At 34.4% G+C, this 25043-nt stretch overlaps 1 protein-coding gene across 1 annotated transcript in view; it reads right to left on the bottom strand.

Annotated features, from left to right (window-relative positions):
- The window catches only part of LOC126882341 (zinc finger protein 728-like), a 41476-nt gene extending 17982 nt beyond the window's left edge, over positions 1-23494 (bottom strand). The window contains exon 1 of the mRNA XM_050647238.1: positions 23262-23494. The gene's annotated coding sequence lies outside the window, so the exon portion shown is untranslated. The remainder of the gene's footprint in view (positions 1-23261) is intronic.
- Between the last annotated feature and the right edge of the window lie 1549 nt (positions 23495-25043).

The following is a 25043-nucleotide window of genomic DNA, read 5'->3' as shown; positions in this document are numbered from 1 at the left end:
GGCATGGTGCTGAGTCAGTCGACACTAATAATAATATAGGATCTAAATGTAAAATGTTGTACACACATATTTTTGAATAAATTTGATTTGATTTGATTTTGAGCGTCCGGTTTGAGGGGGAGATGGGGAGAAGTCGGTAAATTAGTAGTTTTTTACGTTTTTCGTCAATATTTCTAAAACTGTGCTTTAGCGTAAACAATGTTCTATAAAAATATGTTGTACATAAAATTTAAAACAAAAAAGGTCCGATACTTAATTGTTATAAAATCAACGGTTCCAGAGTTACGGAGGGTGAAAACTGGAGGTTTTCGATACTTTTTATATTTTTTGGGCAATTGATGATGATTTTGGGTGGTGAGGTTGACGTTTGTTCAAGGGCCTCTAACATACCGTCGGCCACTGAAATAGCAAATTTTATTTACAAAACACAATCCTGTTAATTTGTTTCATCAGTAATATTATAAATTGCCCAAAAAATATAAAAAGTATCGAAAACCTTCTAGACTAAGAGCCGGGATAGGTGAAATTTGCTAATCGTTTTAGGCACGATAAAAGTCTGTAACTTAAGTAGTAGAACCTAAAAGAAAACGTTTGAACACTGTGCCGTCACTTTTCAGTGGCACATGCGTCGACGGTGGCGCATCAAACTTTCCACTTTTGGACTGGATAAATAAATTATTTATAAATTATTTATAAATTGACGGCATTAAGGGGGGGGTATGGTTTGAAATATTAAATTTTTTTTATTATTTCAAATAAAAGTGCATCAAGAATACTCTCCGAAAATTTCAAAATAATCGGAGTAAAATTACCAGAGATACAGGGTGTTGAATAGCCTACCTTCGACTCGCGTTGCCGCGGCTTCGCGCCAGCACGCTTGAGCGTAGTGAGAAACGTTAAACAACTGTTTGCCTTCTCTTTTGTAGATTACTCCTCGATTTAAAAAACATATTCCAATGTGCATCACTTTACGATTTGGCAGACAAATAAGAAGATGAAGATGCAGTTTTTCAAAACTTTAAACGCATTTTTCTCAAAACTGCTTTTTCAAATGCGGTGGACATTGTAACTAAAAAACTACTGGGCCGATCTACCTGATATTTTGCACATATTTTCTTTAGACATTTCATGAGGTAAAAACGTCTAGATATTTTTCTTTTTTTGCTTATTTTTTGTTCAACAATAATAAGTCTGTTGATTTTCACAAAATTTTTACCAAAAATTTCATTTTTTTGATTTCTGAGTGATACCAAAAATTCAAAAATCATTAAAAATAAAAAAAACTCGACGTTATGACCTCGTGAAACTCATAAGCTAATTAAATCTTTTTGAATTTTTTGTTTCGTATGATCGAGTGACGAGTTCTGATGTCCACCGCAAAATCCATTCTTTTGTGAGCTGCCTGTCAAAATTTGTCACCAATGGCTTATTTTCCAATATTTTGGATTGAATTTTTTTCTAAGCATTCTTTGAATTGTACTTAATATGCTTATTTAATTTAAAAATAAAATATTTGTACCAAAGCTTCGAAAAAAATTCACAAAAATGTGCTTGATATGTTGATTTCAAACCATACCCCCTCCTTAAGACGCAAGGGAGATATTAAAAATATAAGATATAAAAACTATATGCCGTACAAGAATATTGGTTCTGCAGCGTAAAAAAAATTTTCATTTTTCGCATATTTTCATTGATAAAAAAATATAGAAAACTGTACGGCGTGTATGATTTTAAGTAAATATATTTATTTCAAAACTATATTTTACTATGCCGTACAAGTTCACTGGCCCAAATGCAGTTTTAACCCTTGCTTAACCCTCACTTTTTACGTAGAATAAGGTAATTTATTTCAGGCACCCTAGAACCAAAACATTTAGAAGGTTATACAGTGATGAGCGCGCTAATAACCGGCAAAATAGCGCAAAAGATGGAAAACTTAATACATTGCGAAACAAAAAGAGATGAAACTAGCGGAGGTGGAAATGATCGTTATAAACGTATCAAATAACATTAAATTACATAGTTTCCCACCTTTAGACGTCTGTGACAGGAGTATTTTATAAAATTCTACTCTCACAGTGACAGTTGTCATACTCCTCTGATACGTCTAAAGGTGGGAAACTATGTAATTTAATGTTACTTTAGACGATTATAACGATCATTTCCATCTCCACTAGTTTCATCTCTTTTTGTTTTGCAATGTATTATGTTTTCCATCTTTTGAGCTATTTTGCCGGTTATTAGCGCACTCATCACTGTATATAAAAATAGTCTCCAAATTATTATGCCGCACATTTTGAATGGCACATGAGGTCACAGTAGGAAAATTAATTTTCCGTTTAAGGTTTAGTAAAAAAATTATTGTCTTTTTTCAATTTATTAAAAATAGACTATTAAAAAGTTAATCCCGTATAAATATTGTGGCACGATGAAGCAAAAAGCTTCCAAAATCGTTTGCATATTAACTGCAATAATTTTTTTCATGCATTGTTTTTAAATTTTTGTACGCGCGGCTACCTCACAATCTATTTTGTTTACTTTGCCTTACAAATTATTTTTTAACTTTCAATAAAGCCTTGTATATTTTTGAAGATGAAGATGCAGTTGTCAAAACTTTAAACGCATTTTTCTCAAAACTGCTTTTTCAAATGCGGTGGACATTGTAACTAAAAAACTACTGGGCCGATCTACCTGATATTTTGCACATATTTTCTTTAGACATTTCATGAGGTAAAAACGTCGAGATATTTTTCTTTTTTTGCTTATTTTTTGTTCAACAATAATAAGTCTGTTGATTTTCACAAAATTTTCACCAAAAATTTTAAATCTTTTTGAATTTTTTGTTTCGTATGATCGAGTGACGAGTTCTGATGTCCACCGCAAAATCCATTCTTTTGTGAGCTGCCTGTCAAAATTTGTCACCAATGGCTTATTTTCCAATATTTTGGATTGAATTTTTTTCTAAGCATTCTTTGAATTGTACTTAATATGCTTATTTAATTTAAAAATAAAATATTTGTACCAAAGCTTCGAAAAAAATTCACAAAAATGTGCTTGATATGTTGATTTCAAACCATTTTTTAAAAGTCGATCAGATTAGCCAAGCGGACTGAGGCGCACGATTGACAAATCTATAGTGGATATGCGGTCGAGGCGATCGAGGTTCGAGCCCCAGCCCGGTGAATAGAAAAATAAAAAGGCTGACGTCGTAGTCTAAAATTCTAAAAATAATCTATGACTTGGTCTGGAATAAGCTGGTGTCTGATCGGCCTATGGAGGAGCGGTACGGCAAGGGATAAGGGCTTGCGGCTCGGTGACACTCCTCCATAGATCCCTACCGGAAGGGCGTTGACGCCTAGAAACGGTGTATATATATATATATATATATATATATATATATATATATATATATATATATTTGTACAAATATTATCGACCGTACTGTGTTACATTATATTGGTCAAAGTAAACAATGGCTTAAGCAACGTGTCACTCAACATAAAAGTGACTGCAATATAAGAAAAAACTGTTGTGCCTTAGTAGATCACCACATAAATACAGGACATAAATTTGATTTTAATAATGTAAAAATATTGGAACAAGTTGATAATTATAAAAAGCGACTTTTCCTTGAGATGGTACATATTAACAAAACTCCAGAATCAATTAATTATAAGACTGACACTAACCATTTGAGTAATATCTACTGTAATATTCTAACTAATACATAACATTTAAATAAACAAATTACCCAATTTATCTTCTAATAGTTAATCTACCTCAATTTTATTTAAATTTCTAAATACCAGTCTTACACTAACTCATGAAGTACCATCAATTACATTTTATAAATCAATTTAACTTACTCTAGGTCCTTTCTTAGTTTTCTACTATTACCTTTCCACCTTAAAATTTCGTAAATGTATAATTTCCTTTTTTACTTTGACCTATTCACTAAAAATTGTATATATCAGATAACATTCTATTAATATAAAATATATTGCAGTTACCATAACTCCCCAATAAGTCAAAATAAAATCTGTCATTTTCTAAATCAATTTTCAAAATAATGTTAAAGAAATTTAAATTTTTACTCTTATAGTTGTAAGTATCGAAATATTTAAGTTTGTCCATGTCTAATATTAATAAATTTGCAGTTTTCTCCTGAAGAAGTCACCAAATAGTGACGAAATATTGAGACTTAAAACAAATAGAGTTTTCTTTCAACTGACCGAATTGCCGTTAGTCAAACATTACTATATATATATATATATATATATATATATATATATATATATATATATATATATATATATATATATATATATATACAGGGTGGTTCATCTTATTCGCCTCGGTCTCTGTACGGAAAACCACTTGATATTTTAAAAAAATTTCTTCACAGAAATATACAGGGCCTTTAATACTACAACCTAAAAATAATGTGAATTATACAGGGTGTTCCAAAAAAGAGTGGTATATCAAAGTTATATTTTTTCTTATGGAATGCCCTATATCTGATGACATTATTGAATTGACCTTAAAAAATAAGCTATACTTTCATAAGGGTTCCCTATACCTAAATACAGGGTGTTTTGATTTATTTCGATTTTTATAAAAATGTAAGGTTTTAGAAAAAAATAAATATCTACGAATCTAAGAAGCAGTAACAAATTCTTTCTTGGATCTTAATAATAGACTATTTGGCATACTTAAAAATATGCTTATTGTAACAAAATTTCTTACAGGGTGGTCAAAATATGAGATTGTTCTATTAACAAATTCAAGCTGTAATAACTTACTTATTTTAAAGAGAACACCCTGTATCTTCCTAGTCTATCGCGTAGAAAATTTACTTAGCTTTCAATTTGTATTAGGGTTTCCTATACCTATCTTTTTACAGGGTGGTCAAAATATTAGATTGTTCTATTAACAAATTCAAGCTGTAATAACTTACTTATTTTAAATGGAACACCCTGTATCTTACTAGTCTATCGAGTAGAAAATTTACTTAGCTTTCAATTCTTATTAAGGTTTCCTATACCTATATAGCTTCATTTTTTAAATATTTAAAGATTTCCTAATTTGTAAGCTTTAAAAATTAGAATTAAGTATCTATGTCGTGGTTATGTACAACACATCACCAACACCTATATACTTAAATATCTTAGTCAAGATAGTTTCATTAATAAAATTCACATTTTTATCATTTAATCACACAGAGTGTTTTTATTTTAAATGACATACTCGATATTCTATTCTTTATAATGGAAGATATTTAAAATCTCTTCAGTTCCGTGTTAATATTCTCAATACACATGTTATTCTGTAACTATAAATTCCCATGTTATTCTGTAAATACCCATTTTTACATATTTTTGTACAATAGGCACGTTTTCGTCAAAGTAGCCATTGCATTTAATTGTTTGTAATTGCGATTTAAAGATTCAAACAAAAAGTGGCGTTCTTAAATTTACTTAATAACCGTTGGGTTAAGATAGGGAAAATACTTATACGGAATGAAATATAATTTAAATATCTTCCAGAATACGGCATCTAATATAGGGTATGCAGTTTAAAATAAACATATTATTCAATTTCACATGTAGGCCAAAATCAACTAAAATAATACAACACTCTGTGTGATTACATGATAACAATGAAAATTTTATTATTAATGACAGTATCTTGTCTAAGTATATTGCCGGTGTTGGTGATGTGTTGTACATAAAATAAACACGACATAGGTACTTATGTAATTCTAATTTTTAAAGCTTACTAATTAGGAAATCTTTAAATATTTAAAAAATGAAGGAAGATAGGTGTACAATAAATATATTATACACGGCTCACTAAAATAATTAGTTACGCCCCTGTACTACTGATTACTTAAAATTCAAGTAGTATTTATGTAACCTTTCTGGAAACTCCAGGTTATTGTTGAGACTCGCATTTGAACCCCTCGCCGGGGCAGATCGTCAAAAGCTTCCTAACGAGAATCATCTCTAATCTATCGACGCTCCCGCTATTCGTAAAAAGGCCGCATTTTACCGGCTTTTTTTGCTATCGTTTTATACCGCTCAGATAATTCAATCTGCTCAGTATTATCGACGATGATTTATTTAGCGTATTAGTGAGTGCCTTACAAATGAACCAAATGGATTATGGAATTCAATCAGAGCTCTGATGTGACACGTCATCAAGGAATAAAACTGTAAGTACTCTACATGTATGTGAACATAACTTATTAGTCGTGATACTGTATGCATTTTGAACCATATACCTCTCGTAGCAAATATTCTTTGTGCCATTTATGCAGATAATACTTTAAATTACATATGAAAAATCGTTATCTACTCTTAACCAGCTTACCTATGGGAATATACTCTATAACCGTACAATAAGTATAGGTTACTATTGTTAAGGATACTTTACGTATTGCCTAAACATTTCTGGTCCTTCGAGCCGGATCATATTAATTATTTATTAATTAAATCCTCAAGGTCCTTCGTATTTGCATATTTTGATAATCTCTATTCTGAGAATAACGGTTTTTCATTTATAGTGTCTTTCTGTTGCATTTGGAAATTTCCAAGCCACGCCGCCCCGGCACAAAAATAAAATATTCCTCTCTTTCTGCACTCAAATTCTCAGTATTTAACCCAGCACGTCTCTACAATAGCTGGTAGGTTGTTAAGCCCGGTCTACACGTGCAATTTCAGAAACTACTTGCTTTGTTCAAATAAAGGAGTCGTTTTGTTTGTATGAAAAAATATTTGCATATATTACATTATTTTATTTTCGTAAATATATTTTTCTGTTTATAGTATACAAAAAGTGTACTCATTTCTTGGCTGATAGTACGGGTGTTATAATTTTAACATTGTTTGTTCAACCTTTTGATTTAAATTAAATTTATAATTTTGAATCCGATTAAGCCTGGTTCACAGGTTACAAAAATTATTAAAAATAATTTTGTTTTCTTGCATAAATTGTAAGTTTTTGCTACATTTAGCTTCGCTTAAGCTCATTTTACACTTCTAGAAAACTATAGAAAATAAATAATTGTTTTTTCCTTCAATTTAATTAATTTAAATACTTGTTAAGGGTGTCTCACACTTGCTGAAAAATACCCATTTTGGAAAATTGCATATATTTTGAAATTTTATAGTTTTGCATTTCATATACTAATCTGCGCTCATACAGGGTGATACTATTAAGCCAATCTCACACTATTAAACGTGTAATATATAATATGTTGTACATATTCTCTCATTTTCGCATCGATTTATAGGTTTAGACATTTGCAAATAATCTATCTAATCTCACATTCTCGCAACATGGCTGACCGATCAAAATATAACCGACAGAGGCTCACCGCAAAACTTGATATAACCAAGTTGGCTGATTCGGTTCCCACAACTCTTAATTCTCTAAACAAATATAAAATTCGTGAAATAATTTCACAACTCAAACATTCTTACGGACTTTTCCGCGATGCTCAAAATGTGCTGGAGACGATCCCCGAGGAACCTACCCCCTCTACTGATTCCTCTGTGGTTTTTGATAAATATTTGGATACAATTTCTCTATTGGAAGAAAGGTTAGAGGTCATTGAAAGTTCTAATGTGACTGCTACCCCCTCCCTCCAATTTGACCCTAATTCTTCTCTAACCTCACAGTCTATGGCTAGGCAACGAACAGTAAACCTCCCTCGTATTCAGTTAAAACCATTTAGTGGCTTAGTTACTGAATACAATTCATTCATTGAGACCTTTGATACAATAATAGGATCTGATACTACATTAAGTGATCTGGAAAAACTCATTTACCTCAAAAGTTTTCTAACTTCCGAGCCTTTGACGCTTCTCGAGCATATCCCACTCACAGGTGACAATTACAAAATAGCCCGGGATAACCTGACACAAAGGTACGCCAACTCTAAATCGCTTATCAAAACTCTCATCTCTCAAATTCTTGATGCGCCTCCTATTTCTGGAAACGCAAATCACTCACAATTAAGAAATTTTCATACGGTCATGTCAAATAATTTCAAGGCCCTATTGAACTTGAATAGGCCCCCTTCAGATCTCTTGCATTTACTTCTCATACATATCGCTACTCAGAAACTCGACGCACCTACCATTAGGGCTCTTGAGTTCCAATCCGGTGGTAGCCAAGCTACCCCTGATTTTGTCCATTTTCTAGGGGAAATCGAGACACGCGTTGTTCATCTTGAGAATATTCAATCTCAATCAAAACCAAAATCGACTACTACTTCCAGACACTCTTTACACCTAGCCTCAGACACTTCTACCAGTAACCTTTCGCCTCGCTTAGGTCCTAAGAAATGTTCCTATTGCAACGACTCTCACTCGATCTACTCTTGTCCTCAGTTCAAGCAGTTGAATTCTAAAGAACGTTTTAGTTTTGTCAAACAAAATAAATTTTGTATTAATTGTCTTGGGTCTCACATGCTCGATCAGTGTAAATCCAAATTCTCTTGCATAGTTTGTAAATCTCGTCATCACACGTTGCTCCATTTCGACAAAACGGGTCATAGTAACCCTTCCGCGGCTGTTGGCCAACACAACTCAAATAATCATAATAAAACCGCTATCTCAAATAACTCCCATACACAGGGTAATTCACAACAGGGGCCCTCACATGTTAGAGCTCCTGAAACGGAAGTTAATCTTCAAAATTCGACTCCACATTCAATGGCTCTATCTGCAGCCTCGCTTGATAATCATTTGGTGTTATTAAGCACACTCCAGGTCTATCTTGTCGCTCCTAGCGGCAAGAGGGTCTTCGCAAAGGCACTTTTAGACTCGGCCTCACAGGTTTCATTTATTAGTGCTGACCTCGTAAAGGAACTGTCACTCACCACTAGAGATGGAAAATTACGGATCAATGGAATTAACTCCACCTCATCCTCGTCTCAATCTATTGTAGATACAACAATTTTCGCTGTCGCTAACGACGTTCCTTTTGACATCTCGTGCTCTGTACTCCCAAAGATAACAAATCCGCTTCCTCAAATTTCTATTTCGGCGAGCAAACTAAACATACCCTCAGAGATACCATTAGGTGATCCGATGTTCCATGTAACATCCCCAATTGGTATCCTGCTCGGTGCAGACCTGTATAACGATATCATTCAACCTGAAATAATTCGTTTGGGAAAAGGTCTTCCCGTTCTTCAACGCACTCTACTCGGGTACACGATATCAGGGTCAGTTCCAGACTTTGCTCTTAAGTCGAAAAATACTAAAAAGGCTTTGGAATTTTATTCAAACTCTCTCGTTACTTGTTGTTCTCATAACACTCCTTCCGCCGTAAATGAGCCGGTAGTGTCCAACGAGGAACTATCCGATCATTTACAAAAATTCTGGGAGCTGGAAGAAGCCGCTCCTCAGAACACCGATCTCATTAATGATCACCCCGCTGAAATTAATTTTGTAAAACATGTTAATGTTCTCCCCAATGGACGATATGAGTCCACACTCAATCTCAAACTCCCTATCGAAGATATAGACATGGGAAATTCGTTTCTCTCGGCAAAAAGACGTTTTCTCAGTCTCGAGAAACGTTTTCAACTCAACCCTGATTTATTGGAAAAATATCAGGACATTATATCGGAATATCTCAATAACGGACAAATAATTCAAGTGCCGTTAAAAATGCTAAATGACTCAGGTAAACCTAATTACTTTCTCCCTCACTTTCCCGTTTTCAAATCCAACTCTACTACTTCCACTCGTATAGTTTTCGATCCAAACAATAAATCGTCTACGGGAATCTCCCTCAGTGACGTCATAGACAAAGGTTATGTCGTCCAACATGAACTTTTTGACATTCTCGCTAAGTTTCGTCAGTTTAAATTCGCACTAGTAGGCGACATCAAGGCTATGTTCCTACAAATCGCCATTTGTCCCACTGAAACATTTCTGTTAAATTTTCTCTTTAGGGACAATATTCAGCAGCCTTTACGGTGCTATCAATTTCAAAGATTACCCTTCGGGCTCCCAAGTAGCCCATTTATCGCTCAAAGAGTTATCAAGCACATCGCTGACAACAACAAACATACCCACGAACTTGCTACTAGTGTTCTGCAAGAATCTATCTATATGGATGACCTGATCAGCGGTGCTGACAGTCTTCATGAATTATGTTGTCTTTTCGAACAATTAACTTCTTTGCTAGAAACCCATGGTTTCCTCCTCCACAAGTGGAACTGCAGTTCTTCAGAATTTCTGTCTCAACACAATTTAAATCCCGTCTCTGAAGTCAGTCTTAACTTCACGGGATCTGATAAAGTCTTAGGCATATTCTGGGATTCAGAACGCGACCACTTTTCGTTTAAAACTCCTATCTTCAAATTGGCTAATGTTGTTACTAAACGTACTATTCTCTCCTACATTGCTACTTTGTATGACCCGCTAGGATGGTTATCCCCTGTCCTTGTGAACGCTAAGCTCTTGATACAGGAAATATGGTCCCAGAAACTGGACTGGGATCAACCCATTGACTCACCCATCATTATGAAAAATTGGCAAAACCTCTTATCGACATTCAAAACTATAGAAGAGGTCAAGGTACCTCGATGCTTACTTTTACAAAAGAAAGTTGTTGATGTTCAATTAATTATTTTCACCGACGCATCGGAAAAAATATACAGCACTTGTGTGTATCTCAAAGCGACATACTCAGACTTTTCTGTATCGTCGCGGCTTATCGCTTCTAAAAACAAAATTTCTCCGCTAAAAAATAAACTCACCATCCCCAAATTGGAACTTTGTGGAATAGTGTTGGGAGTCACTCTGGCTCATAGACTTTTTCACATCTTCAAGAAAAATTTGAGTATATCTTCATCTCATCTCTTTGCTGACTCTACAATTGCCTTGTCTTGGATACTTTCTAAAAAACACATTTGGAACATTTTTGTACAAAACAGAATTCAAAAGGTCAATTCCTTGTTGGAAACTTTTCCTTGTGATTTCCATTTCGTCAGAAGTCACGAAAACATCGCTGACCCCGCTTCCAGAGGGATAAATGTCTTTGATAATCCCCAGACCACCGAAGACTGGTTATGCGGACCTAGCTTTATTAGAGACAATCCCATCGATTTTTCTCTTCATCAAATTCCTCATTTTCAGGATGATCTTCCTGAATTAAGGAAGTTAGTTGTCTCAAACATAGCAACAAATCACGAACTCAACGACACCTTTGAAAATCTATTCGCTAAATCTTCTTCTTTTCGTAAAATTCAAAGAATTGTCGCTTATCTTTTTAGATTCATCAGTAATATTAAAAAGAAAATAAATAACTCTCCACGAGATACGGATATATTGACGCCACCCGAAATGGAGATCGCTGATCACGCGATCATCAGGTATATCCAAAGTATCTACTTTAAAAAAGAGATTCTTGAATTGAAAAATGCTAAACTCGTGACCAATAAAGCCATTCGTAAACTCAACCCCTTCCTACAACATAATGATGGGCTGATTCGTGTGGGAGGACGTCTCCGACACGCCCCCATATCGTATAATCAAAAACACCCCATTCTACTTCCTTCTAAATGTCGAGTTGTAGAACTAATCTTGACTCAAGCTCATCATAAGTTATTACATTCAGGCGCGCAAACAGTACTTTCGTATGTCAAAATGAAGTACTGGCCAATTGACGGATTAAGACAGATTAAACGCTTAATTCGTAAGTGTGTAAACTGTTTCCGATTCATGACACCCAATTCTGTTCAACAGATGGCAGATATGCATCCCGATCGTGTACTCCCCACTAGACCCTTCCAAGTCGTCTCAGTGGACTATGGGGGGTTCTTCTTAATTAAGTCCTCACATTTGAGGAAGGCACCGCTTTACAAAGCATACGTAGCCTATTTCATTTGCATGAGCACTAAATGTGTTCATATCGAACTCGTCACAGGATTAAGCGCAGAAGCCTATATTCTTACTCTGAAAAGGTTTATTGCCAGAAGATCCACGCCCAGTATTATTTGGAGCGACAATGCCACAAATTTCCATGGGGCAAAAAATGAAATGCGCGAATTCTATGATTTTTTCTTAAATCAAAATAATTCGGAACAGATTAAGGAATTCTGTACTCAAAACTCCATAACTTTCAAGATGGGTGTTCCCCGCAACCCCCATCAATTCGGCCTCCATGAGGTAGGAATAAAGAGTGTGAAGTATCACCTCTATCGAATTATAGGAAATTCCCACTTCACCTTTGAAGTGTTTAACACAGTATTATGCCAAATCGAGGCTATTCTAAATTCGAGACCCATCACTAGGATGTCGTCTGACGCCAATGACTTCGCTTTCCTATCTCCAGCTCACTTCTTAGTTCAAAGAAGTTTAACCGCGCCCCCTGAACCAAGTGTTTCAGAGATACCTGAAAATAGGTTGAATCTTTTTCAGCGTATTAGTAAAATTCAACAGCAATTTTGGAAATTGTGGAAAAAAGACTATCTTTGCCTCCTGCAGCAAAGAAATAAATGGACCGACCCTACTGACCCTGTCAAGATCGGGGATTTGGTTCTGTTGAAGGAGGATGGTACTCCTCCACTCTTATGGCCAACTGCCAGGGTAATAGATGTATTGCCTGGTAAGGATGGTCTAGTTCGTACTGTCAAGATTCACACTACTCACGGTGATTTTCTTCGTGGTATTACGAAAATCGCTGTGATTCCCCTGGAAGATTAAAATCTATCCCTAGGGGGAAAACTTATCGTTTCCTCCATTTTATCGTTGTTACCCCTTGTGTATATAAACTCTAATTTCTTCAAACATTTCTTATCGTTGTGCACATCTTTGCCAATCCCCTCTCTTCGAGGTGATATAGGCCATCTCTCTCGCCTGTCGCCCCCGGCAATATGTACAATAAATATATTATACACGGCTCACTAAAATAATTAGTTACGCCCCTGTACTACTGATTACTTAAAATTCAAGTAGTATTTATGTAACCTTTCTGGAAACTCCAGGTTATTGTTGAGACTCGCATTTGAACCCCTCGCCGGGGCAGATCGTCAAAAGCTTCCTAACGAGAATCATCTCTAATCTATCGACGCTCCCGCTATTCGTAAAAAGGCCGCATTTTACCGGCTTTTTTTGCTATCGTTTTATACCGCTCAGATAATTCAATCTGCTCAGTATTATCGACGATGATTTATTTAGCGTATTAGTGAGTGCCTTACAAATGAACCAAATGGATTATGGAATTCAATCAGAGCTCTGATGTGACACGTCATCAAGGAATAAAACTGTAAGTACTCTACATGTATGTGAACATAACTTATTAGTCGTGATACTGTATGCATTTTGAACCATATACCTCTCGTAGCAAATATTCTTTGTGCCATTTATGCAGATAATACTTTAAATTACATATGAAAAATCGTTATCTACTCTTAACCAGCTTACCTATGGGAATATACTCTATAACCGTACAATAAGTATAGGTTACTATTGTTAAGGATACTTTACGTATTGCCTAAACAATAGGTATAGGAAACCCTAATAAGAATTGAAAGCTAAGTAAACTTTCTACTCGATAGACTAGTAAGCTACAGGGTGTTCCATTTAAAATAAGTAAGTTATTACAGCTTGAATTTGTTAATAGAACAATCTAATATTTTGACCACCCTGTAAGAAATTTTGTTGCAATAAGCATCTGTTTAAGTATGCTAAATAGTCTATTATTCAGATCCAAGAAAGAATTTGTTACTGCTTCTTAGATTCGTAGATATTTATTTTTTTCTAAAACCTTACATTTTTATAAAAATCGAAATAAATCAAAACACCCTGTATTTAGGTATAGGGAACCCTTATGAAAGTATAGCTTATTTTTTAAGATCAATTCAATAATGTCATCAGATATAGGGCATTCCATAAGAAAAAATATAACTTTGATATACCACTCTTTTTTGGAACACCCTGTATAATTCACATTATTTTTAGGTTGTAGTATTAAAGGCTCTGTATATTTCTGTGAAGAAATTTTTTTAAAATATCAAGTGGTTTTCCGTACAGAGACCGAGGCGAATAAGATGAACCACCCTGTATATATATATATATATATATATATATATATATATATATATATATGCAAAAAGAATAAAGCTTCTAGCAAAGCTTGCTATTGCTTTTATGAATTAAAACACCATAATGCATGGCATTGGAGCACAAATTCGTCAAAACCTCCGTGATTTAACTGGTACCAATAGACTGATATATCGATATTTCAAGGTCTCCCTCTCATCAGTCAGTCGAGCTGGTACTACAAATTAAATCACGGAAGTTTCTCTGAACGTCTCCAAAAATTTCGCCACTCTAGTGGCAGCTTACAGAGGCGCCATCTCTTTTGATGGCAGGGAACGAAGACGATTTAATAATACCGTCTCCTATCCTCTGAGCTATCGGAATGTGCAAAAAGAATAAAGCTTCTAGCAAAGCTTGCTATTGCTTTTATGAATTAAAACACCATAATACATGGCATTGGAGCACAAATTCGTCAAAACCTCCGTGATTTAACTGGTACCAATAGACTGATATATCGATATTTCAAGGTCTCCCTCTCATCAGTCAGTCGAGCTGGTACTACAAATTAAATCACGGAAGTTTCTCTGAACGTCTCCAAAAATTTCGCCACTCTAGTGGCAGCTTACAGAGGCGCCATCTCTTTTGATGGCAGGGAACGAAGACGATTTAATAATACCGTCTCCTATCCTCTGAGCTATCGGAATGTGCAAAAAGAATAAAGCTTCTAGCAAAGCTTGCTATTGCTTTTATGAATTAAAACACCATAATACATGGCATTGGAGCACAAATTCGTCAAAACCTCCGTGATTTAACTGGTACCAATAGACTGATATATCGATATTTCAAGGTCTCCCTCTCATCAGTCAGTCGAGCTGGTACTACAAATTAAATCACGGAAGTTTCTCTGAACGTCTCCAAAAATTTCGCCACTCTAGTGGCAGCTTACAGAGGCGCCATCTCTTTTGATGGCAGGGAACGAAGACGATTTAATAATACCGTCTCCTATCCTCTGAGCTATCGGAATGTGCAAAAAGAATAAAGCTTCTAGCAAAGCTTGCTATTGCTTTTATGAATTAAAACACCATAATACATGGCATTGGAGCACAAATTCGTCAAAACCTCCGTGATTTAACTGGTACCAATAGACTGATATATCGATATTTCAAGGTCTCCCTCTCATCAGTCAGTCGAGCTGGTACTACAAATTAAATCACGGAAGTTTCTCTGAACGTCTCCAAAAATTTCGCCACTCTAGTGGCAGCTTACAGAGGCGCCATCTCTTTTGAGATAGCTCAGAGGATAGGAGACGGTATTATTAAATCGTCTTCGTTCCCTACCATCAAAAGAGATGGCGCCTCTGTAAGCTGCCACTAGAGTGGCGAAATTTTTGGAGACGTTCAGAGAAACTTCCGTGATTTAATTTGTAGTACCAGCTCGACTGACTGATGAGAGGGAGACCTTGAAATATCGATATATCAGTCTATTGGTACCAGTTAAATCACGGAGGTTTTGACGAATTTGTGCTCCAATGCCATGTATTATGGTGTTTTAATTCATAAAAGCAATAGCAAGCTTTGCTAGAAGCTTTATTCTTTTTGCACATTCCGATAGCTCAGAGGATAGGAGACGGTATTATTAAATCGTCTTCGTTCCCTGCCATCAAAAGAGATGGCGCCTCTGTAAGCTGCCACTAGAGTGGCGAAATTTTTGGAGACGTTCAGAGAAACTTCCGTGATTTAATTTGTAGTACCAGCTCGACTGACTGATGAGAGGGAGACCTTGAAATATCGATATATCAGTCTATTGGTACCAGTTAAATCACGGAGGTTTTGACGAATTTGTGCTCCAATGCCATGTATTATGGTGTTTTAATTCATATATATATATATATATATATATATATATATATATATATATATATATATATATATATTTAAAATAATTCAACACAAGAAAGTGTTTAATACATAATAACGCGAAATTAAAAAATTAATATTAATTTTTATTTAAATTATACTTCTTTAGGCGCGATTGGTTATTCATCAAGAGAAAAGCAACTATATAGTAATATTATACAGTATGTCCCTGTAAGTTGTATCCATATGGAAAACTTTTTTATTATTAATTTTACGAAAAAAAGTTATTTTTCATAAAAAGCTTTGCATGGTCCAAAACCTAAGATTTAACCATCAAATATCAAATTTTTTGAATATTATACGAGGTATGTCAAAAAGTTTGAATTTCACTCAAGAGTAAAGTAGCTTTATTTTTCGTAATATTGTAAATTGCTATTAGGAAAAGTTGTTTGGAGTTAAAAACTATATTCTAATATGCAATTACATCCTTCTAATTGAAAAAGTAAAGTATCTTTATAGTTCAGAATATTTCAATTAGAAGGATGTAATTACATACTGAAACATAGTTTTTAATTCTAAATAACTTTTCATAATAACAATTTTAGATATTGTGAAAAATAAACGTATTTTGCTCTTGAGCGAAATTCATATTTTTTGACATACCTCGTATAAAATTGATAAAATTTGACATAAGATGGTTGTATTTTAGATTTTAGACCATGCAGAACATGTTGTTGTCCCATGCCTGCCAGGAAATATTCAAGAATAAATAAAAAAAAAACTTTAACTTTGACACCCTGAATTTCAGTTATTACCAACTTTCCTACTAAGGTACAGCGGCGGATCCAGCATCGTTAAGAGGGGGGCCGATTAGCTAAATTTCTATATAACAATAATGAATGTTTTTATAAACTTTATATACAGGGTGTCCCAAAAGTAGCGGAACGGTCGAATATTTCGCGAAATGAACATCGGATCGAAAAACTAAAAAATATGTGTTCAATAATTTTCAAAAATCTATCGAATAACATCAAACACGACCCCCTCACTCCACATTGTTGAGGTGGGGTGGGGGTAACTTTAAAATCTTAAATGGAAACCCCCAGTTTTTGTTATAGATTTGGATTCCTTATGTAAAAGTATTTTTAACTTTTATTCAAGAAGTTTTTTGGAATTATGGATAGATGGCGCTATAATCAGAATAAACCATTTATCGGGATACCATAGGTAAATTATAGAAATGGTCTAATATCTCGAGAAATACACTTTCAAATGAAAAACCAAAAAACACGTATTTAATATTTTTCAAAAACCTATCCAATGACACCAAATAAGGACCCCCATTCCCATCACCGGTGGTGGGGTGGGGGTAACTTTAAAATTTTAAATAGGAACCCCCATTTTTATCGCAGATTTGGATTCCTCATGAAAGAATAAGTAACATTTATTTGAAACACTTCTAGAATTGTTGATAAATGGGGCTATAATCAGAAAAATACGATTTATTATCTATCAACAATTCTAAAAAGTGTTTCGAATAAATGTTACTTATTCTTTCATGAGGAATTCAAAACGGCAATAAAAAAACCGGGGTTCCTATAAGATTTCAGAGTGTGGGAAGTGGGGGTCCGTGTTTGGTGACATTGGATAGGTTTTTAAAAAATATTAAATACAGTAAAACCTCGATATAACGGACTAATTGGGGAAAGGGGTGACCGTTATAGCCGAAAGTCCGTTGTATAAAAATAGGTTTAAAATAAATAAAAAAACGTTTTTTTTAAGTTTTGTACGCACTTTGGAAGTTTGCTGTGTTTTATGATTAGAAATGTGTCCGGATTATGCTACAATAAAAATTTTATTGAAATTCTTTGGGGACGTTTTGGAAAATACAGGGATGTTTTTTTCATATTTGGCCGGATTTTTTGTCCGCTATATCCGAAGTCCATTAAATCGAGGTCCGTTATATCGAGGTTTTACTGTACCTGTTTTTTGGTTTTTCATTTGGAATTGTATTTCTCGAGATATTAGACTCGATTATTTCTCGATTCGAAAAAATATTTCGAATAAAAGTTACTTACTTTTACGTAATGAATCCAAATCTACAATAAAAACTGGGGGATTCTATTCTATTTAAGATTATAACGTTGGAGGGGGGTCATGTTTGGTGTCATTCGATAGGTTTTTGAAAATTATTAGACACGTATTTTTCAGTTTTTCGATTCGATGTTCATTTTGCGAAATATTCGACCGTTCCGCTACTTTTGGAAAACCCTATATAATTAAAAAAAAATTAAATCGCTTGAGTAGCTGAGATGCAAAACTCACTCGTTACTCTTAAACGAGTTTTTCAGGAAATGTAAAAAACTTATTGTGTTGACTAATTAACTTAGGTACTTAAAATGAATTATTGTGCTTGTAAAATATTATATATTTTAAGTGCTGGTCGCGATACAGAAACTAAGATTAACAATTAAAAAATCAGAAGGAATATTTTAATAGAAAAATAATAGATTAAGTTAGAACGAACGAATTTTGCAATGAATCTTTGCATTAAAATAGTTACTAGGAACAAACAAGTTATGCAACGTTAATAGTTGTAATCCAACCAAACAGAAAAAATAGTAGATGGTTTTTGAAAATTTTTTAAATATAATAATAATATAATTATATTATTTAAAAAAAACCTAATGCTAATTATTATTAATGTCAAAAAAATGTTAAATAGAGAGCCCAGTAGCTTCCTCTATTATATCAATGTGATATTTTTTATTGTTTTCTTCTACGCCTTCTTCAACATTATTATTCACAATGGAGACAAAGAACTGCAAATTGTCGCAGGTCCTCCAGTTCTCACAAAATGAGTGTTAAGGAGTTTTTCTACATCTTAAATTTTTTCTTTTGCAACCATGACGTTGTTTGGAAGTACAGCTGGAATAATATTAATTTTTTCCCCTTTTTTAAGATTGGTTTCTGGACGCCTAGATTGCACTTGTAATTAATTTCACCCTGCACAGTCACATTCTATTGATTAGTTTTTTCTATGATTGTTCTTTTGGAAGCTGCAAATTTGAAGTGGAGTTGGCCTTGAGGTTTTACAACTGTAGCAACTGACCTCCAGTCTTGAATGGCTACCTGGGTCCCAACTTTTCTAATTATGCTAAATTGGGAAAACAAATCCCATGTTGGTGAACAACCAGGTTTTATTATTGTGTCCTTTTTTCAAATTTTTTATTCAATTCTCCCGAATACTCTATCTGGAGGAATAAAGGAATGTCGAACCACGGTGTAAGTAACACTAATTTTTTTGCACAACATTCCAATCACAGCAATGTGTTTATTTTGGCCGGGGCAGCCATCACAGAAAAGCATTATTTCCTTTATTTCTGAAAGGTCCTTATTAATAAGATGGTAGTATAAGATCGAAGCGATTTCATTAGACCCTTTATATCTTTGGTGTTCATATTATGTATAAACATACACCGATCCAGGATTTTGAGCACTAGTAGAATTTTCCTCACCGATGGTAAACTTGTAGAGGTACAGTTGCCTGCTATAATAGGCAGCTTGGTCTGGAACACGCGGCAACACAAGGTTTTTTTTTGACAAACAAAAGAAAGTTTAAGTACAGAAGGCCCGGCCGTCGTCTTTTTTCAGCATAGAATAGAAGCCTTTGCCTTTATTTTATGAACCGCATGTTCAGCCATAACTTCAACCTTCCTGGCCCCTGTAGGAATCGTTTTTATTTGGTATTTCAGACTCATGCATTGCAAACAAGCATCTGTTGCTGGAGTTTTGAAACTAATATTAAAATATTAGTTGAAAATAAACAGGAAACAAGAATAGTTCACCTGCAGATCGTCAATCACTGATTGGTTGTACTGTTTCCAGAGGTTTTTGCTGTGCATCATAAAAAATAAATGAAGAATACACAATTAGTGAGGAACAACAAGGTTTTCGGAAAAAAACACAATAATAAACCTGCATTTATGTGCTTTATGGATCTGACTAAGGCCTTCGATTGTGTAAGATTGGAAGATGTGCTAAGATTGCTAAAGGAAAAAAATCAGCCCACCAAGATGATGAGGATAATTAAAGACATTAATACGAAGAACAAAACCAGAATAAAAGTCGAGAATGAACTAACATCGGAAGTAGAAATCAACTCGGGAATCAGACAAGGGGATAGCTTGAGCCCATTGCTTTTTAATTTAGTAATGGACAAAATCATAGAAAACATTAAAGGTACTGGAAAAGGATATAAGATGGCAGAAAAACAAATAAAAATACTCTGTTATGATTACGACGCAATCTTAATATTCGATGACCAGGATAACCTACAGCGAATGGCACAAACTTTCAATACAGTGGCGAAGAACTACAACATGAAAATATCAACAGCTAAGACAAAATCCCTGGTAGTGTCAAGGGAACCCATAAGATGCAAATTAGTAATTAACAACGAACTAATTGAACAAGTCTCGAGATTCTAATATCTGGGAGTCGAAATATGTAGTTATGTAGATGTTAAAGAGAGCGTCCGAAAGCAAGCAAATAAAGCCATGTCAGGATGTCTGAGGGATGTCATCTGGAGAAACAAAGATATTAGGTTGGAAGGGAAAGTACGCATATACAAATCATGTGTAAGACCGATCATGACGTACGCGATAGAAACAAGATGTGACACAGCAGAGACTAAGAGTATATTGAGAACATCAAAAATGAGAACGTTGAGGTCAATAACTGGGAAAACACTGAGAGACATAATACCGAACGATAGAATAAGAGATCCTATCTGTAACATACAATATATATTACGGTGGGGAAGACAGAGACGACGAGAGTGGAATCAGCATGTGACGAGAATGGACAGCAAGAGAATAGCCCGTGTAGCCAGGGATTCGAAGCCAACAGGCAAGAGACCAATAGAAAGTCTCTTTAAAAGGTGGCGAGATAGCTGGCAGTCAACATCACAGCTACGAATACAAGCTCAAAATCGGTTAAAAACAGGCCAAGAGGCCTAATATAAGAAGAAGAAGAAGCAATCACTTGGCATATAGTGTCTGGTGCTGTTTTTAGTCAACTGTAGTGATTTTATATGGGCGAGTTTTGCAGCAGAGTAAGCAATGAGCTAGTTTTGCAACTAACTTATCCATAGAACGAACTAGTTTTGATACCAACTCTTAGCTACTTAATTTATATAGTCAAAATCAAGAGAAACGAGCACGTTTTGCTACACTTTGGGGTGTATAACGTGTCAGAATCTACAACTATCTCAAATTTTTAATTTTTGGTAACGAGCGAGTTTTTCATCTCAGCTCCTCATTTGGTTTGAGAGGGGGCCCCGTCCGATAGCCCCCATCGCCCCCCTGGATCCGCCACTGTTTTGATAGGGTACAACAACTTTTGAATGTATTAACAACCAAAAGTATTGATGGCAGAGACCTAAGTATAATATAAAACTTGTATTGGAAGCAGAAAGCAGCCGTACGAGCAGAAAGCAGTCGATGGGAGATTAACCGATGAATGTAACATTAAGAGATGTGTCAGACAAGGAGTTCATCTCTGCCTTTATTTAGTATCTACTCGGATATAACTTTTAAACAGGCTTTGCAAGATGAAGTCTATGGAGTAAAAATCAATATTGAACCGATGATAGATACGTTGATGACACTGTTATTGTATGCGACAGATTCCACAGCCTTCAAGAGTTGTTGGATTGCGTAAATACAAGAGGAAAAATGGGTCTAAAAATGAATGTTTCAAGACAAAATTTAAGATATTTAACCGTTACAACCCCACGACAATGCTTTTTCCTACAGAGAGATCAATATAAACCTGGATCCCGCGTACCAAAAAAAAGTTGATTAATAGCAAGCTGAAAATTTGTTAATAGCTTAACGGTGTCTAGTCGGACAAACTTTGATGAAGGGGAACACTGGAATGGGGGAAGTTTTAAATGTGTAACAGGTTACAGGTTTCGAACGTCAGACTACGAAAACGTCCCATGTATTTTGTCGAACAGAACATCCAATCGATTTGTTGCCCTTTCATTAAACCCTCGTGCAAAAATCATACTGTTATTTATCACCAATATATTTGTCGGACAAAAATTTTTTTGTATAAAGTTTGCTATTAAATAAACTTAAAAACAACCTGCTAGTCTTCATAATCATAAACTTGTCAGGATGACACGTTTCACAATTAAAATCACGTTCCACAATTAAAACTTCGCCTGTTCCAGTGTTCTCATATATCAAAGTTGGTCCGACTAGACACCGTTAAGCTATTTACAAATTTTCATCTTGCTATTAATCAACTTTTTTTTGGTAAGCGAGATCCAGGCCTAATAGTCGCCTTGAGAAAGTTAATCAATTTATCCAAATATTTACATTACGGACCAACTAGACCTCAGTAAAAAGATCAAAAGCAAAATTGAGGCAGCTTGCACGAAGTTTCTAAAAATGAAATCATTCTTCTGTGACCACAGCTTAAACCTAAAATTACGTCAAAGTATGATCAACTGCTAAATTTGGTCCGTGTTGTTATCTAGCGTCAAGACCTGGACTCTGACGTCTGATACGATCAATCGCCTAGAGTCTAGAGGCATTTAAGATGTGGTTGCATAAAAGAATGCTCCGAATACCCTAGACAGCGATGCAGACCAAACGATGCTTTAATAAATAGGGCAAATATCTTTCGTGAGATAATCGAAACTATTGAAGTAAGAAAATTTAATATTTGGGAGATGATATTAGAGGAAACCGGTACCGAATTGTTCAGCTTATCGCAATCATGTCATGACAGAAGAATATTCGCCATTTGACAGGAATATGCAGTGCTGAATAACAATTCCGATTAGCTGAAGACCTTGAATATCTCGCTAATATGGTATCGAATGAAAAAGAAGAATACTGTGTATACAAAAACTCACTTCAAAGGATAAAAAACGTCTCCTTTCCTCAAAAATAGGATTGCGAAACTCATATCCACCTATGGGTTCCGCACTTAATATATACCTAAATAAAAATAAATAAATAAAAACCTATCCGTCTGCCATAACTGCACCACCGAAATTACTTTGAAACATTTTATTTTAGAATTTAAAAGATTCACATCAACCAAATAAGAAAAAGCGACATGACTAAATGACTATGTAGCAACAGGAAAGATCTAATAAGCTGCCAGCTCAATCAATATTTGATGAAATATTCTAATTTGTGTTGTACCATTCGCTAATAACTTTCAGAGTTGATGCAGTTATTTTTGTTTAAATAAAAAAAAATTCTAAAAATCCTAATATACAATTATAGTAGGTATGTATAATGTAAAAAATACTTACAAATTTCAGCATTATGAAGGCGTGGACAAAAGCACGAGCAACAATGGTAATTTGTAGTGGAAATACTTTTATATAAAAAGGAAAATTAATTTTTAAGTACCTTCTAATTGAATTTCTTCAACTAATCTCCTAATTTATCTAAAACCATTAACATAACACATTAATATTATCAAACACTAACTGATACTGATAGTACTATATACAGTTGCGCCAAAAAATGATACAGGGGCAGGCTGTTCTGTTACAATGCACCTATTCTTATCACGTCGGTCCGCGAGTCTTTACCCGTGCGTCATTAATACATACCTGGTGAGATAAAACACATACTTTTTATTTAGCATCATTCTCTTGCACGCATGAAATTAATAACAAACCAGCTGCCGCCTGTTATTTAAGTAAAAACACATGTTATTTTTATGAACGATTAAGACTCAGTGTATTGAAAAGAGATAGGTACAAATAAAGACGATTGGGGATGTCTTCACATATTTTAAGTACAATTTCTGACGTTTTGGTTTGTTTACTTTTGTGGCTGTCAGTTTGTTGAATTTTTTGCTGTTATTCTGTCGAGTTTTTGCATTTTGAAGTTTTTTATAGTATTGTCCTTTTCATGATCATTTTTCAGTGCGTCACAAATGATAGGAAAAAGGGTAAGTCCGTGATAATACACATTTATGACATTTATTCTAACATGACATTTTAGTTAAATCTGACAGTTGTCACATTTTATTTTCAATTTAGAATAAAAACAAATCAAATGTGTTTCTTGCATTTATAAAATGGTATTTTCTTTGATTTGTATAGTCTTATAAATTATAGAGATTATATTTGTAATATTATTATCTAATTAAAAAAAAATATTTTTTTTTAATTATGGCGCCATCTATCGACAACTAGAATAATCACAGAACTAGAAGTAATCACCGACGTGCCTTTTTTTCTGTCACATACAATTTAATGCGTTAGAAAGAAATCGAAAAACTGTGACGCACTGAAAGATGATCATGAGAAAAAGAATATACAAACAGTTGTTTTCACAACTAATTTTATATTGGAGTTAGAAATTTTGTGATAAGTTTATGTTATTTTAAGATAAATTTTGACGACGTACAAAGCTAACTTCATTGTTGACACATTTGAATGCTTGTGTTTAAGGTTCCGCCAAAGTGAATAAAATATCAAAAAGAAAATATGTTATTGAATTTTTTTATAAATTGTTTATTTATTTATTAATCAATGATAATAAAATACGAAGTAGTTTTCAATCCTAATAGTAAATTATTAATATTGAAAATATCAAAAATATTACTAAAAGATTTTTAAATTGGAAACTTATTGGTACACTTTCCTGGTGACACCTCCAAGACTTCTACAATTTGCAAGTCAAATGGATGCTGCAGTAAAGACGAGAGGGAAGGAATTCTACACTATGCAATTCACATCCCCCGTCTGCAGCTGGTAAAGTTCCAACGGAAAAATGCACCTAGTTACTCTACGGAGTAATACGACTATAAAATAAAAATGTATACCATTTTTATTCAGTTGCAATGCGAAGGCAAAACAATCTTACTTTTCAATTAGAATACGGAGTGCAGTCCAGTCCCTTGAATCGCGATTTTCGGCTCTTATTGGAGCCTTCATCGGAAAGAACGTAGGCACTGTTCTCCATATTTTAACTGATTCGTATCGAGAGGTTTTCCCACCCATTGCAACTGAAGTGATGATAGTAGGTGGCTAGCGCCATCTGACATTGTAACACGAAGTAGTTTTCAATCCTAATAG

This window comes from Diabrotica virgifera, chromosome 3 (genome assembly GCF_917563875.1).
Source record: "Diabrotica virgifera virgifera chromosome 3, PGI_DIABVI_V3a".
Classification (NCBI taxonomy): Eukaryota; Metazoa; Arthropoda; class Insecta; order Coleoptera; family Chrysomelidae; genus Diabrotica; species Diabrotica virgifera.
This window is presented reverse-complemented; position numbering and strand designations above follow the sequence as displayed.